Source organism: Nannospalax galili, unplaced genomic scaffold (assembly GCF_000622305.1).
Source record: "Nannospalax galili isolate Female #2095 unplaced genomic scaffold, S.galili_v1.0 scaffold786, whole genome shotgun sequence".
Taxonomy (NCBI): Eukaryota; Metazoa; Chordata; class Mammalia; order Rodentia; family Spalacidae; genus Nannospalax; species Nannospalax galili.
In genome coordinates this window covers 693,043-699,289 of record NW_008355774.1, presented here as the reverse complement: position 1 = coordinate 699,289, position 6,247 = coordinate 693,043, and the positions used below count along the sequence as shown (strand labels likewise).

Here is a 6,247-nt window from a genome sequence, read left to right as displayed (position 1 = left end):
GCCTTTAATCCCAGCACTTGGGAGGCAGAAGCAGGCGGATCTCTGTGAGTTCAAGGCCAGCCTCGTTTATATAGTGAGTTCCAGGACAGCTAGGGCTACAGAGAGACCCTGTGTCTCAAAGAGACAAGAAAGAAAAAAAGAAAGAAAGAAAGAGAGAGAGAGAGAGAGAGAGAGAGAAAGAGAGAGAAAGACAGAAGGAAAGCAGCCAGCCATGGTGGCATATGCCTTTAATTTCAGCCGAGGCAGATAGAGCTCTATGAGATTGAGGCCAGCCTGGTCTGCATAGGGAGTTTCAGGCCAGCTGGAGCTACAGGGACAGGGAGACCCTCTCTCAAAAAAAAACAAAGCTTTCTTTCTGTGCTGCTAGCACTCCTGAAAACATGGTGAGGGTTCCTAAAACCAGCTGAACTTTCTGCAAGAAATGTAGCAAGCACCAGCCCCATGAAGTGACACAGAACAAGAAGAGCAAGGATTCTCTGGATGCCCTGGATGCCCAGGAAAAGCAGCATTATGACAGGAAACAAAGTGGCTACAGTGGGCAGACTAAGCCTATTTTCCACCAAAAGGCTAAAACTACAAAGAAGATTGTGTTGAGGCTTGAGTGTGTGGAGCCCAACTACAGGTCTAAGAGAATGCTGACTGTTAAGAGGTGCAAACATTTTGAATGGGAGGAGACAGAAAGAGAAAGGGCCGAGTGATCCAGTTCTAAGTCAGTTTTATAATAAAGACAATAAAATCACGGGTCACTTAAAAAACAAAAACAAAGAACCAAAATAAAACGAAACAAAAAGCCAGGCAAAAGTAGATGAAATCCTACAGCTTGGTGAGGTATCACCGCAATATGTCTATCGTCTTTGCCAAGGCTTTTCATGTTTGTTTTTGAAACAAGGGCTTATTTGGGGTTTATAGGTGTATACTACCATGTCTTCCTTACAGCAGTGACCCTTCATGGAAAAGGAGGAAATTTTGGAAATATTTTCTTCTTTCCAACCATCAGACATTTAGTGGTGTCTAGAAACATTTTTGATCATTGAAACTTGGTCAGGAATGTGCTGAGCTGTAATGCTATACAGCCCTGTAGTGCTATACAGCCTGTATAAAAAAATATTATTTGGTCCAAAATGTCAGTAGTGCTGAGGATGGAAACTCTCATGTAGGGGACAAGAGCTGTAGTCAAAGAAAGGAAGATTTATGGGTGGTTGTATTATGAGTGCTCTGTGTGCTCACCTTCCCCCTGGTCTCAACAGTAGGGTGAGTGGCAGGTTCCATTGGGAATCTAACAAGAATGCAGACAGAGCTCTGATCAGACCACCAAAGTCATAGACCTAATTTGTCTCTTGAAGTAGGAGCTACAGAAGGAGACCTTCTTTTTAAAATATTTATTTATTTATTTATTATTTATTTATTTAGTATGTGTGTATGTTTATGTGGAAGACAGAGAACAAATTATGGAAGTTCTTTCTACTACACGGGTTCCAGATATTGAACTCAGGTCATCAAGCTTGGCTGAAAACCTTTTACCTGTTGAACCACCTTGCCAGTCCAAAGAAGACCTTGATGAGAATAGATTATTACTTCCTTCCTTCCTTATTTATTTTATTTTATTTATTTATTTATTTGAGTCAAAGTCTCAGTATATAACCCTGGCTACCTTGAAACTCACTATGTAGGCCAGATTGCCTTGAACTCACAGAGATCCACCTGCATCTACCTCCTGAGTGCTGGTAGTAAAGGTATGTGCCACCACACCCAGCAGAATAAATTCTTCAAATGACCAAAGATAATAAACATTATTTGTACCTACTTTGTACGATTTTGTACCTAAAATATCATTGTTAGTTTATCTTTCAGCAGATGGGAGAAGTAGTTAGGAGAGCACACCAGTTGGGAATAGTTACTAATAAAACAAAAAGAACACCCCCCCCTCAAAAAAACCCCACTTATATTTATCGTAATACAATAGCACTTTGCTGCAAGTGGGACTTGCTCTGTTTAAAATGCTATCTAATACTTATTGAGCCATGGTGGCTCCTGCCTAGTCTCAGCATTTAGGAGGCTGAGACATGAAAATCACAGTGAGTTCCAGTCAAGCCTGTGCTAAGACTAGCTATCAGTTTGGGCTATATAGATACTTTTTTCAAAAAATGAAAAGGGGGAGTGATAATTATCAAACTACAACTAATTCTAACTTTCGTCAATACTGTAAATTCTGTGTGGCCCTGGACTAAGTAGTATACATTTATCAACAACAACAAAAAAATAGTGGATGTATCTTATATTTATTCTAGTACAATTAGACATTAAATTCTTCAAAATTTTTATTTTTTTCGTATTGATAAGTTAAATATATTTATGAGAAACAATGTAATGTTATGATGCATATGTACATTGTAAGCTATTGTATACTAGCTAACGTATCCATCACTGAATGTATTTACTGTTCCCTTTGCAGTGCTGGGAATTGCATCCAGGGTCTCACAGATGATAGACAAGCATTGTGTACTGAGCTACACATAATACTGTTGAAGAATACCAGTCAGTTATTTTGTGGGATGTCTTTCAGTTTGAGTTTCTCTAATGTTTCCTTTGGATAAAATCTAAGTTGTGTATTTTATGTAAGAATACTTCGGGAGTGCTGTTTTGTCTTTCTCAATACAAACTGTATGTATCATCAGGTAACATACAGTTTTGATCTGTGTTAAATATGATCTCTGTGTTGAGGTGGTTTTTAGATTTCTCTCCTGTTTTCACTTTATGAAGAAACTATTCCCCCCACCTTTTTTTTTTTTTTTTTTTTTTTTGGTCTTTTTGAGACAATATCTCGATGTAGCCCCAGCTGGCCAAGCTGGCTTTGAACTCAGAGAGCTCTGCCTCCTCGGCCTCCTGAGTGCTGGGATTAAAGGTGTCACAGAGATCCACCTGCCTCTGCCTCCCAAGTGCTGGGATTAAAGACCTGTACCACCACACCTGGCCCATTTCCCCCTTTTTAATTATTAGATATCTTGTGGGGAAGTATATATAGAAGCCTCTTATTTTTTAGTATACCCATTTTACTTAATAATTATAGAATCTAACAATAATTCTTGTTTGTAGCAGTTATTACCATGAGGTTTATCTAATAATAATTTTCTTCTGTGGAGACTTGTTGAAATTGTGTAAGGAAGAATCATCCCTTATTTCACTTATTTACTTATATTACATTTAATAGATTTTTATTCTAGGAATTTTACTTTATTAAAATTATACTGGACTTGGCCATTGGAAGCCTTTAAATTAGCTGTGTTCAGTCACCTACCATGCCTCTTTTGGGTGGTGGGGATGGAGGTCGGGTTGGGGGAGGGGTGATTTGGGACAGGATCTCTGTATAACATTGGATGGCCACTCAAGGTTGACCTTGAACTTGGGACAGTACTCCTGCTTCCCAAGTACTGAGATTACAGTTATGTGCAAAAACACCCAGCTTCTCCATTTTTAAAAATTCAATAGTTCATGTATTTGTATATGAGGTTTATGTGAATGTTTGTGAGTATATATGTATGTAAATGTGAGTGCAAATGTGTATAGAGGCCGGAGGTCAACCTTGAGTGTTCTTCCTTAGTAGCTATCCACTATATTTATTTATTTTTAAACTTTTTTTTTTTTTTGGTCTTTTTGAGATAGGGTGTCCCTGTAGCCCCAGCTATCCTGGAACTCACTGTGTAGACCAGGCTGGCCTTGAACTCACAGAGATCTGCCTGCCTCTGCCTCCCGAGTGCTGTGATTAAAGGCGTGCACCACCACTCCGGCCTGTTTTTAAACTTTTTTAAAAAATTTTATTATTTTTATCTTACTTGTATGCGTGTATTGCCTGCATGTAGGTAAGTGTACCAGTGTGATGCAATGCCCAAGGAGGTCAGAAGAGGCTGTCAGATGCCCTGGGACTGGAGTTACAGACAGTTGTTAGCTGCCATATGGGTGCTGGGTTTGAAACCCAGGTCTTCTGCAAGAACAGCCGGTGTTCTTAACTGCTGAGCCATCTCTCCAGCATTTATTTATTTATTTATTTATTGTTTATTTATTGTTTATTTATTTATTTTGGTCTTTGAGACAGGGTCTCCCTGTAGCCCCAGCTGTCCTGGAACTCACTATGTAGACCAGGCTGGCCTTGAACTCACAGAGATCCACCTACCTCTACCTCCCAGGTGCTAGGATTAAAGGCGTGCACCACCATGCCGGCTCACTTTATTTTTCGAGAGAGTTTCTCACTGGGTTCTGGGGCTCTTGGATTCAACAAGGCAAGTGCCAGTGAGGCCCAGAGATCTGCCCGTTCCCACCTCTCCAGTACTGGGTTTGCACTTTACCGACTAAGCTATTATTTGTTTGTTTTATTATTCTGTGTATGTGTGTGTGTGCACTCATACTGCCATGGTACATGTGTGGAGGTCAGAGGAATTAGTTTTCCTTCCACCATGTTAGCCTGTGAATGGAACTCGGGTCCTTAGGGTTTTTGGCAAGCATCTTTACCCACTGAGCGCGTAGAGGCCTGCCTAATGGCTTATATTTTTCCTGCCTCAGCCTTAGAATCACCAATTTTCCAAAGAACCCTGATGTTTAAAATTAGAGAATATATTAAAAACAAAACCATGATTTCATGATGATAACCTGTTTGTCTGTTTTTTGAGGCAGGATCACTCTGTAGTCCCAGCTGGCCTGGAACTTAACATTGTAGAACAGACTGGCTTTGCTCTCACAGAGATCGCCTGACTCTGTCTCTGGACTGTTGGGATTAAAGGCATGGGCCACCACACCCCGCTCATGATAACTTTAATTGCACTGCAGCAGGATGGGATTCATTCATCCTCCTTTGTCCAAGATCAGTTGCCTTTCTTTATATGTATCTATTTCTGAGCTCTGTTCCGTTCCTTTGCTCTGTTTGTTCTTTCATCTGTACCACACTGTTTTGTGTACTGTATCTTTAGAGTAGACTTACTATATATTCAATTGCTTACAGATTTTTATTTATTTTTATTTTTTACATATGAGTGTTTTACCTCCCTGAATGTAAGTGTATGTGTCTGGTTCCCACGGAGGCCAGATGAAGGGTTTGGATCTCTTGGAACTAAAGTTATGGAGAGATGTTACTTACCATGTGAGTTCTGGGAACCAGACCCAGGTCCTCTTGGAATACCAATAAATGCTTTCAACCATTTTGCTATTTTTACAGTAAGTCTTAACATTAAGTAGTATCAGTCTTCTGACTTTGTGCTTTTTCAGTATTGTATTAGTTGCTCTTGAGTGTTTTGTATTTCCACATAAACTTTATTTTTTATTAGTATGAGTTTATGGACTGGAGAGATGACTCAGTGGTTAAGAATGCATATTGCTTTTGAGTAGAGTACCCAAGTTTGGTTCCAGGCTCTACCTGGAGCATCTAACAGCTGCCTGTAATTTCAGCTCTGGGGAATCTAACTCTTCAACCCTCTCTTCTAAACTCCTTGACTACCTACACTGATGTGTGAATATACACACGTATACACATAATTTAAAAAAAAAAATTTTGTTTTTGGTCTTTTGGAGATAGGGTCTCCCTGGAGCCCCAGCTGGCCTAGAACTTGCTATGTATACCAGACTGGCCTTGAACTTGCAGAGATCTGCCTGCCTCTGCCTCCCAAATACTAGGATTAAAGGCATGTGCCACCACACTCTTCCTTAAGTTCTTTGCTTTCATCAGCATTTTATAGATTTCTCATATGAATCTTACACATATCATTAGATTTATAACCTAGTATTTATTTATTTATTTATTTATTTATTTATTTTTTTATTTTTATTTTTTGGTCTTTTGAGACAGGTTCTCCCTGTAGCCCCAGCGGTCCTGGAACTCACTATGTAGACAAGGCTGGCCTTGAACTCACAGAGATCCACCTACCTCTGCCTCCAGAGTGCTGGGATTAAAGGTGTGTGCCACCAAGCCCTGCTGAGTCTAGATACTTTTAAAGAAAAGATACACTTATTTGACTCACGGTTCTGATGGTTGGAAACTCCAGATAGCATGACACTGGTTTCTGTGGATGACTATTCTGTCTTACAACAAAGCAGAGAAATAGAAAGGGAGTGCCAGTGAGATCACTCAGAGGTTAAGAGCCCTTGTCACCCAAGCCTGACAACCTGATCTCTGTCCTTGGAGAGAACCAACTCCCAAGTTATCCTCTGACCTCTAGGTGCTCACTGGTACAGGTTCATTTTCTCATTTCTCTCTCTCTCTCTC

The 6,247-nt window shown here is 40.0% G+C and overlaps 1 protein-coding gene and 1 pseudogene across 7 annotated transcripts in view; both read left to right on the top strand.

The window, feature by feature from the left end:
* Rbm6 (RNA binding motif protein 6) overlaps positions 1–6,247 on the top strand; it is a 127,853-nt gene that overhangs the window by 64,154 nt on the left and 57,452 nt on the right. The window lies entirely within an intron of this gene.
* On the top strand, positions 291–883 carry LOC103750168 (annotated as a pseudogene).